Below are 11,196 nucleotides of genomic sequence, written 5' to 3' on the forward strand. Positions count from 1 at the left end.
ATATATATATATATATATATATGTATATATTAATTCTTTTTTCGATGATTCATTCGAAAGAATTGGAAGATTAGAGAATTGTTTTGGTTATTTTTCTAAAAAAGACTAGATTTATGTATACACTAGAATACTTTAAATTTTAATTCGTTTTTATTTTACTTGATATATAAATTCAAGCATTATAACCATGAAAATTCGGTAATTAATTTATAATTTTCTCTTTTCAAAATCCATTAATCATCTTTCCGTATAATATTATCGGTTCCATCGTGTTATCCACTCGTCGCTTTTCTTACGTTGCTGGTAACAGATGTAATAATTAATCATGTTTAATACTCCCGTCTACGTGATTTTATTCATTCGTATTCACCGCGCTCCGCGCGGGAAATTTAAAATTCCCCTAGTTACCCGCTAAGAATTTCCAAACGATTATACACGCCTGCCAACCTTCCAATTCCACGTGCATCCCCTAGTGAAAGTATAGGCACATTAAACGGATCAATTTTTATTGATCTCTATGATAAATCGAATCGTAGAACTTTGTATAATAAATGTAAATCTGTTTTTGTTGCTTAATAATTAGATTTAATCGGAAATATTACAAATTTTATATATTATTAAAATTACCGAATAAAATAAAATTCTAATAATAAAATTTGTTGAAAATTTTAATTTCAGGAAACACGTTTTTTTACGTGTTACGTACACAAAATATGTATTTTGAAAATTGTTCGCCTTGCGTTATTCGAGAAACTTCGTGCGCATCACCTCGTTTTCTGCAAATCACGCGGATACTCGTGATTCATCGGTCGTGTAACGTGATGTTTTGCCATGTTTAACAATTTTAAAAAGTTTGATTGGCACGGAAGCAGAATGGAAGTGATAAAAAAGTTTCGTGTGAAATGTGGAAAATTTTAATCGATTCGGTTCTTCTTTACTTTTGTCCCTTTGTGCCTGGCTCGATAAAGATATGAATGCAGAGAACAAGATGTTGTCGTTCAAATGATTTGCAATATTTCACCAACATCCATAATATATCTGGCCTAATATATCTTCATTCAATTCGGATATATACAAACTACAACCAACTATAATATTGAATAGTTAATTTAATATTATATTATCTAGGATATTTTATATAATTTTTAAAAATCCTCGAAAGACGAAAATTATTCCACTCCGTTCATACAAAAACATAAAACGTGAGTTAATGCAAAGCAATCGTTTAATTAATAAGAGAAATCGTTTAATTTTCCTTATTGTCATTATTCGTTCGTTTATTTATTTCTCAACTTTGATAATTTGAAATTTAGGGAAAAAAGAAATCTCGCGAGTGTTAACGAGAGAACGAGGGTCGGGATATCGTGGCAAACGCTATTACGAAAAATAATCGAGAACGAAGTAACGAAGGTAGAAATCGGTAATCGTTTTCATCGTTACTTTTCTCCTCCATTGAATTCCATATCGAGCCGTAACAAGCCATGGCGCCGACCTCTAATCATCCGGAGGGATTTACTGCCTATGAACAGTCACGGAACCAACTAGCAGCCCCTTTCCAACGTTCCTTTCTTTCTCCTCTTTTTCTTCTTTTCCTTCCTGCTAAAGTCAAATTAAACAGAACCTATTTACTTGTACCTCATTAATGTTAGCGCCATAGGTAATAAACAAGTTTAAGTAACGGTTAAAAGACGTAGAGGAATTTATTTGACTCGATGTTTTAACTTGATGTTTGCGATAAAGAAAGTATAAGAACTTAATGTGTTGACAATTTTATTAAAAGAAAAAAAAAGAAAGAAAGAAAGAAAGAAAAAAAAGAAAAGAAAAGAAAGAAAAAAAAAAAAAAAAAAAAAAAAAAAAAAAAAAAAAAAAAAAAAAAAAAAAAAAAAAAAAGTCTCAACTCTATTATAAAACGAAATCCAAAATACAAATTGAACAAATGATCGTCCTTCGAATTTTTCGAAAAAAATTGAAAAATTCTTTCAATAAGGAAAAGAATGGAGTTGATTATTTTTTTTTAAGTAGTAAACTTTTAAAAATCGGATATCAAACGGAGTGAAATAATGGCGAACGCGTGTGTAGATTGAAAAGGAAATATTGATTTTTTTTTTTTTTTTTTCCTATTTTTTATCATTTTTCGTTAAAATGGGCGAATCGTAAATACAAGGTGGATGAACCTCAAGGTGAGGTCGGTTAACCTGAGTGAGATTTCTACCTGACTGGGTAGATCAAAGTCGATATAGAGCCCATGTTCTGCCTCATCTACCGTTTACTGTTGTGTGCGTAGAACTTCAGCGAAGTGAAGGACCTATTCTAGCCGTGCCTCCGTCTCTTTGCAGTACATCCCAGGTCCTTAGGGACGTGAAAGAATGAGTGGTGTACCTGTGAAAGATACCCAGAACCGGGTAGATGGTATTAGCTTATTTGGCGATAACGGTACCTACAACAGGAAAGCTCCTTTGGGAGTTTAGAAAAAATTTTGCGCGGGTTTTAAATAATACAAAGGAAAAATGATGGAATGAAAAAAGATTGACATCGTAATTTATCCCGCTTTCTCATTTTTCCCCGACGAAAGCTGTGAAATCGAGATGGATACGTTAATTTCGCCCGCGCAGCTTGCGAAAAGCTTCACAATTGACACATTAAATTTAATCCTCTTTCCATAAATTGCACTAAAATTGTATTAAAAAAATTATTATTACTTACTATTAAAAACTATCATCATTCGTTTTCAAATTGTTAATTACGTTTTTCAAATTTCCCGCCAAATCGTTCTTCTTAATAAAATGTAATCATCGATTTAAATTATTAACATCGTTAATATTTATTTTTACAAATCATCTCACGTCTCAGAATCTGTTCCTTTTTTTTTTTCTCTCGTCTTTTCCCCGATTCATATACCTTCGAATTACTTCCAGCTCCAGTTTATATCCAACCCCGAACACTTAACGGTTCGAATTTCATTTAAATCTCCCGCGAAATTATCGAAGCTTTCCTTCGATTAACCGGCATAGGAGGGAAGCGAGGTCGGCAATTTATTAAGCGAGGTTCCAAGGGCAGAATCGTGATGGGGTAATTGCCGGTTATTGATGGCGTGTAAAAGAAATGGCGGCCAGGGGCGAGCGAAACGCGGAATTCGAACGCCGAAAGGGATAGGCGAGATAAAGGAGGGAGGAGGAGAAGAGAGGAAGAGATAGACTCGTCCCGCTTGGATAAAACAAAAGTGTAATCTCTTGCTTGGCAATTTTTTTTTTTTGACGGCAAAAAGATTCGCGTAGGTTGTAGGTTTTTTGGCGAGGAGGGAAATTTTTTGAAATTGGCGCGAAGATGAAGTGTGCTCATGGAATGGGCGCAATTTGATTGGTGATGTATCGGCCGAGGTTGGGTCGTGTTGATGGAGCGAGTAAATGGTTAATGGTAATTTGGTTAATTCGCGGTAACTTAATACGGTTATTCGGTTTATGGTTAATTTTCGTTAAGTTAATGACCGGGCTCGATTATTTATAACGGTCGATTCATATAATACAGATTAATTTATCAAGAAAATTGTTACAGTGTTGAAACTTTTGATCAAATTCCCAGCCATTCACGTTAAAAACGCGTAATCTACATCGTATATTTCACAAAAGTATACATACAAATATGCTAAAATACAAGATCAATTTTATCATTGAATTAATTATTAAAAATGGTAACCTGATCCTTCTCTTTACCTCTTATTTATTCTAACACGTATGAATTAATATTGTTAAAATTTAAATAACGTTATATTATTTTGACATATGTATTATATATATTCCATTAATTCGATTATCTCAATCTCCATACGGCGTGAGCCAAAGCTACTTTTAATCAGAGATGATCGATACGCGATAAAAATGTTGAAGAAAATCACGATGGTTAAACGACGACAATATTCCATGGAGCATAAAGAAGGAAGAAAGAGAGAGATAGCGAAAGGAAGAGAGGTTGCATAGCGGTTAACAAGAGAGGAACGAAAGGTCGAGGTTCATCCGCGTTCTCCTCTCTTATATCGTACGCACGTACGCAACCACCTCGCGAGCGGCAAATCGCGGGTTACGAGCCGAAGGAATTCCACGGCTACCCCCATTAAGGCCGATCCCCTTTGGCCGGCTGTGCAACAGTGAACGCCGTGCCGACAGAGAGACGAAATCGAAAGGTTGGGGTCAGAGCACAGGGCCCAGATCACGTGTACACCCACACGGACCCCGCGAGGAAACACGTTCCGCCCGATTGCCACGCTCTTCTGTGCAAATGTCTGTGTAAGTGAACAGATTTTCACTGTGTTGTGTATGTATGTACGATATATAGCGTACTTGCACTCCTTAAAATGTTGAAGTGTTAGTTTTCGTTTGTTCGAGATATAGAGAAAAATGGAATATCGTGGATCAACTCTTTCCTGTGTTAAAAAAAGATTAAGAGTTTTGTTATATAGGTTAGGTCGGATCGAATGAAGATTTGTATTATTTTATGAACAGTGAATCAATCGAGTTCATCAGGTGATTATTTACCAAATTTAAACTTGTTTAACGAGGTTATTTGTAATATTGGTTAGTACCAAATGTTGCTGGGTTTGTAGTTAGTTAATCGTTGTAGTCGATCGTCACTTGTTGCCAAAAAATTGTCGAAATTTCAAAAATGAACGATAAAATAAATCACGTTGTATATAGGTGGAGATCCTTCGTATCTGTGAAATGAACGTTATCTGAATTGGATCAATTAATAATATTGCTAATGATTAATATTGATCTTTATCGGTAATAGTCATAATGATTTGAAGATAAAAGTGAATCATTGATTATCGTGCTCTTCGTATTATAATTATTCGTAACTATTATTCATCATCGAGGCCTTCCAATCTATAAAAGGGAATGGTGCAATTAATATTTTGATTCGCGAAGTAACGAGCTTTAAGCTTATTAAAATATTATGCAATAATGAAGAGTTGAAGAGATTAATCATTGATTGTAAATAATTAATGATCAGAGCTTTGTAAAAAGAAGATACTTTTTTCAATAATTGTATTTGATAAATTATTATTTAAATTTCCCATTTCTATTCTTAGTTTAAAACGTTTAAATATTTTTAGCAAAATATATATTTTACATTTCCTTTCAATTATTGTCTTCCTCCATAATATAATCCTCTATATAATTGGCCAATATAATCTTATTTTATTTTAGTACTTTCTCAATTTGATTCTCGTTTTTATTATAAATGAAAGAATCTGTAAGATAAAAAAATATACATATTATTTTAAAACTTCATTATTAATAACTAGTGACTAATAAAAAAGAAAAATTATCTTATCATAAACATATATAATATCCGTTAAACAATTTTAATTAATTAACAATCTGCTTGCATAATTCTTCCTCACCAAGTCGAAAGCCAAGCTCGTTCCCACCTTTCTCAACCTTTCCTATCCCAAATCCGCTTAACTCTGCGCGTGATGCTTGGACGCGCACGTTGATCCGAAAACGCGATTCCGACTTGTTTCATCATCATCGTGGATGCAAGGTCGTCGGTACGGAGGAAAATACCAGGCCAACGACACGATTCGATTGGTGGCCGGGACCAGAAGGGGCCCGACTAGCGGAATGAATGCAACAAGAAGGCGACACCGAGCGAAACCGACGTCGAAACGCGGCAACCAAACCCAACCGGCCAACCTGAACGCAACCTCTTAGCAATAACAGCAACAACAACGACAACGATGACGACGACAACAACAATAATAACAGCAACAATAACAACAACAACAACAACAACAACAACAACAACAAGAGCGAGTAGCAGGCCAAGAATCTTTGGCGGCAACAGGAGGACGGAACAACGAGCGATCACGAAGAGAGTGCGAAAGCACGAGCTGAGCTGAGCCGACAATGCGGCAGGTACCTACCCCGCAGGCATTCCATCAAGATGCTATCGAAAGTGGCCGACCGCGAGGGCCTGTCCGGCGGGAGGGGAGGCTCTGAACAGGAACACGAGCGACAAAGAGGAAACGCTGGACGAGAGGAGGCCGCCGAGAGATATTAAAGGATGCTGAGCCGCCGACCGACGGAGAAGGAGGCATCCTATGGCGTGGTGGGTCCCAAGACACCGAGGATCGGGCCTGCGAACACCCGAGCAGGCCCGGGCCTTTCTTTCATGCCTTCTTCTTCTTCTTCTTCTTCTTCTTCCTCTTCTTCGTCGTCGTCGTCGTCTTTGGCTGCTCGTTTACTTCTTCCTTCATTGCAATTGCGCACATGAACGCCTTTCAAAATGTAACTAGTAACATACACATGTACTTTTTGATTTAGTATGGAAGAGATTAGATAGATTTGTAGAATTGTTATTGCGTAAATGTGTGTGGTTTGTTTTTTTCTCATTTTTTAACTTTTTTCGTTGAAGATTGTATTTATTATTAAATTTTTAAAAGAATCATTAGTCAAATCATTTATATATTTGGATACAGGATATAAGTTGTTGAGTTTTTAGAGCTCAAGATTGTGGATTTATAGAATTATAAGTAAATACAATTATAAGTAAATACATTTTCAAATTTTTATTTTTATGCTTTGTGTAGACATTGAATATAAAAATGTTTTATTTAATTTCTGTCGTGTTGGATATATAGGTTATGGTTTGAGGTTATGGATTTGTAGAATTGTTACTCGGTATATGTATATTTCTGTTTATGTAGAAGTTGAGTATCTTAGTATGAAAGATACTGAGTATGAAAGAGATTGGTTTCTTGTTGATGTTTCTAGATTTGTTTGTAGATTTTCAAACATGTATATCTTTTCATTTATTTTCATTTATCTTAAGTGGAAGAAGTTCGTTTGGCTTTCGTTTGGCTGAATTCTATGAAAACAACTGTTTTGCGTTATATCAGCTTGACACATGTTCTATATTTCTTCTATTTATGTAGATATTAAGTGTAGAAAATCTAAAAATTGAATTATTTTTCAGAATTATAGAAAAAATAAAAAGTTAATTGATATTTATATATAGAATCCTGTAACATTACACATTCCAAAGAAAAATTTTTTACCTGTTACGATTCCTGTCAAGCTTCCAATATAAATGCCTTTATCAATTACGACAAATAATCACATCTAAAAATTCTGCTCATCTAAACAACACTTCTTGCTGAAACCTATTCACCACACCTATAACCACTCCCCAAAAATTCCTCATCAACCGTGCACACCTCCAAATCCCAACCTTGCCTCACCATCTTCCATCTTCATTCTTATTCGAAAAGAATGCGACTAAAAAACTTTGCCAAATCCTCTCATTCGATTCTCTCTATCGAATCGTTCGATTCTAAAACTTCGATCAATCGATAATAATCATTGTATCGAAATAATCTCACAGAATCCTTCTTCTCAAAACTTTATAAAATTTCTTCATTATCGAAAATTCTGTACAATCAAACCGATTACATCACATTGTCAACATGTTTCTTCTCAAAACTTTCTAAAATTTCTTTATTATCGAAAATCTGTACAATCAAACATTGTATCATATTGCTAACGTGTTTCGTTTTTCACATACGACAGGTGGCGCTTCATGAGCGTGCCAGAGCGCATGTGTCATACCGCATCCATATTGCTTATTCGCAAATTGTTCGTGAAACATGATCGCCAACCAGTGTGGACACTTCAGCAAATAAGTTACAGCGAATTCGTCTGCGAACAACGAACAGCGTGGTAATATATCATACTAGATTCACATTGCTGTTCGCGAATTATTCTTAACAATTCGTAAACTACGTTTCGAACACCGAAGGACACCATTTTCGAGTAATTTCGTCAATTATTTATCGATGAATACACACCTTCAAAGAATCTCGTTCGCAAGTTTAGAACGTATTTGAATGTCAAGTAAGTGTTTTAACGAATTTAATGCTGTATTTATACTGATTAAATTATTGTAAAATATTCATGAGATACTATAAAGTTATTTATTAACGAATAATTTTCACAGCATTATTCGCTGGCCAATCGTTGAACGCTATTGGCTGTTCGCAAGAATATCTACACTAACATCGAACGTAATTTACAAATTTGTAAGCAGCGATCAAACGGTCACATTCACGTTCACGAACAACTCTCAAAAGCAATATAGACGTAGCATCAAAACGTGTTACATAGCACTATAGTCGATTGCATTAAAATACACGATTTCTACTTCGATGGAAGAAAATACGCGACCATACAACACGCGGCGTATAAAACACGTTCGTGTATTCCTAGCCTAAAGGGTCGTCGCACACAGCGGGTTTCCGCGGTTTTTAAAGGGCAGCGCTTATTACACAGATTGGATTAAAGGTCTGGAGTCTCATGGACGGTGAGAGAGAGAAAGAGAAAAACAGGATAGGAGAAAGGGAGAGAAAGGTGAGTGGTAGGCGGTGGTTGCGGGAGGCGGTTAAGCGAAAGGGGTGGGGAAGGTGGTTTAGCTTGAGACAAGAAGAAGGAGGGAAAGGTATGCGGCTGGTGGTTGTATGCTTGTGTTTGTAAATGTGTATATATGTATTGGAGTGCGTGTGCACCTGAATACACTGGCAGAAGTAGCCGAGAGAACCGGCGGCCCACCTTCACAAGGTGATTCACTGCGATCCCAACGTGCTGTGCTCGACCATTACGTATATACTCGCGATTCATCGCAGAAACGTTCGAGATGCTTCGACATTGTACACTACCGTAATCTTGTTATTGTTTATATACATCTTGTGCTTGTGCCTTAATCCGCATTTGTGTATGTCTAAATGTATGTCTAGATAAATATTAGATTGATTATGAATGATGCTTTGAATTTTGTGGAAGTATAGGATATTTTCTTTTAAATTCGATTTTTAGTAAATTTTTAAATTAATTTTGATATTTGATAAAAATTTTGATTTCTTATGCTTTGAACTTTATGGAAAATATATGATAGCACTTCTTAAACATTTTTTACATTTTTAACAGAAAATTTTAAATTGTTATTTTGTATAATTGTATATAAATTGTTTAAAAGAAATTATCAATATTTCACACCATACATTCACCATATATTACAAACAACATTACAAACATTAAATTTCGAATAAACGTATAAAAATTCCAAGCCCAATAATGGAATTTAATTGGATACAACAATATTACAACAATATAAAGAAATCATCCTGATATCGCTTCGTGTTTAAATCGATAAATCAACTTTACAGGGGATAAAATTGAACAAGAACGTTACGTCGAGAAGAACTTGTTAGATGAATGTTGAGAGTTGAAAGAGAAGATGTGTGATCCCGGTTGCAAGTTTATGCTACATGAAACGCATTCTATCGAATGGTTGGTAGAAAGATGATGATCACATGGATGGAATTAAAGATAATTAATACAGGTGAGATTATAGTCAGTCAAAGAAATAGGTGAATGGGTAATAATTGAATATTTTATAAGAATAATAATAAAAATTCGTTCATTACTTACTGTTATTACTGTATTTATAATTCCATACACATCTTCATTTTTTGTTCCAATTTTTAAAAAGTAAATATTTGTCAAAATATTTAAGATCAGAAAAACACTCTTATAAATAAGAATCTTTATTGATGGAGAAGAGATACGACAAAAATAAAATGATATAAAATCTTGATATATTCAAAAAATTTATATGGAAAAATATTATTATCAGGAATAACTAATATTTAACCAAATCTATATGCATGCATCCGCATTACGATTGAAATTTTCATTCACCATTCGACCCAACAAAATATCCTTCTCTTTCTCCAGAACGGAATCCTTCTCTCCCATCTCTTTTCCCCATTCACAAAAATCCCTTCGATCCATCGCTTCGATATCTTCGGTTCCTCTCTCGGACCCTCAATTTCATTAAATTCACCCAATTGGACCATATTTATCGAACGATCGCGATAATTCTCATTTTCTACCTTGTTTGCCTCCTCTTCCAAAGCGAAAGAGGAAACCTTCACTCGATATCCCACTCGTGTCATCCTTCTCCGGATCACGCAAACGGGTCCAAAGGGGGGATCGAAACGGTTGGCCCATGTTTACAGTTGACTCGTATAAGCCCGTTGCAATGTTGCACCGCGAAACGAATGTGTCGGCGTCTGAAGCGACGACGCAATGGGAACCGCCCGAGGCGTGTCGGTGCACCCTTGCAGAAGGCTCTCAATCGCAAGAATGCAAAGGCCAACCGGTCCGCTCGATCAGAATTTCGGCCGTACCATGCCCGTGTAAACCTTTAAAATAGTCTACTTTATTGTCGAACGCGTGAGAAAATCCGACTTTTACGAGTCGATGATACGCGTCGATCTTGCCTCCTTTAATATCGCGTTGCGTGAAAATTGACCGCTCGATTTTTTGATGGTGCCACGTTCGAAGTTTGTACGGGTTTTGGTTGGGAATGAAGTTGTTTGAGATACATCGAATAAAGAAGGGAGAGAGAGAAAGTAGATCGAGCTTAATTTTCATTTGTAATTCTGTGCTTCCAGTAGCTGGAAATTGATTGGGAGATGTTGGTGTCTTATATGTCTTGTTATAATATATCGAATAATATAAATTGTATTGGGAATTTCAGTAGATGGAAATTGGTCGAGGGATTTTTATAATGCCAAGTTCGAAGTTGTATGGATTTGTTTGAAATGAAGTTATTTCTTTTTGGCATTCTTCTTCTTAGTAATATTAATTATTAATATTTTATTATTAAATTATTAATAGATTTTGATAGAGAAGATCAAAGAAACATTTGAACTTAATTTTCATTTATAACAGCACTTAGGAGAATGTTCTAAGAAGTAACCAATTTTTTTTTTTTTTCTTAAATTGAGGAATTAACAATTTTTATAATAGATATATCCAAGTAATATTAACATTATGTATACAAAATAGAATAAGAAAAAATCAATAGATTCTCGGCATTAATCTCGAATATTTCCAATAAATATTTTAATCCAAACGATTATCCACGGAACGTAATAATCGACGGCCCTAATAGCATCGATCGGTCTTAAGCGTAAAAAAAAAAAAAAAATACAAAAGCTTAAGAATAATCGAGGGTGGCGGAAGAGGATTCAAGAATTCGCATAAATTTGTCCGCATTCTGCGCGCGGTCCTCTGGGCGCGAGGCAATATTTTTCCGGGGCGAAAGGTGGAAAAAAAAAAAAAAAAAAAAAAAAAAAAA

At 35.1% G+C, this 11,196-nt stretch overlaps 2 long non-coding RNA genes across 2 annotated transcripts in view; one reads left to right on the forward strand and one right to left on the reverse strand.

The window, feature by feature from the left end:
• Positions 1 to 1,250: 1,250 nt before the first annotated feature.
• LOC122718507 lies at positions 1,251 to 6,281 on the reverse strand. Its single transcript, XR_006347397.1, has 3 exons — positions 5,921 to 6,281; positions 2,213 to 2,379; positions 1,251 to 1,599 (listed from the first exon to the last, which is right to left on the reverse strand). It is a non-coding gene; the product is annotated as an uncharacterized LOC122718507 (long non-coding RNA).
• Positions 6,282 to 7,618: 1,337 nt separating this feature from the next.
• LOC122718506 overlaps positions 7,619 to 11,196 on the forward strand; it is a 4,432-nt gene continuing 854 nt past the window's right edge. Inside the window, exons 1-3 of the long non-coding RNA XR_006347396.1 lie at positions 7,619 to 7,889; positions 7,993 to 8,402; positions 9,215 to 9,390. This is a non-coding gene — a long non-coding RNA (uncharacterized LOC122718506). The remainder of the gene's footprint in view (positions 7,890 to 7,992; positions 8,403 to 9,214; positions 9,391 to 11,196) is intronic.

The sequence above is a fragment of the Apis laboriosa genome, unplaced genomic scaffold (assembly GCF_014066325.1).
Source record: "Apis laboriosa isolate Shangri-la unplaced genomic scaffold, ASM1406632v1 scaffold64_cov150, whole genome shotgun sequence".
In the NCBI taxonomy this organism is placed as follows: domain Eukaryota; kingdom Metazoa; phylum Arthropoda; class Insecta; order Hymenoptera; family Apidae; genus Apis; species Apis laboriosa.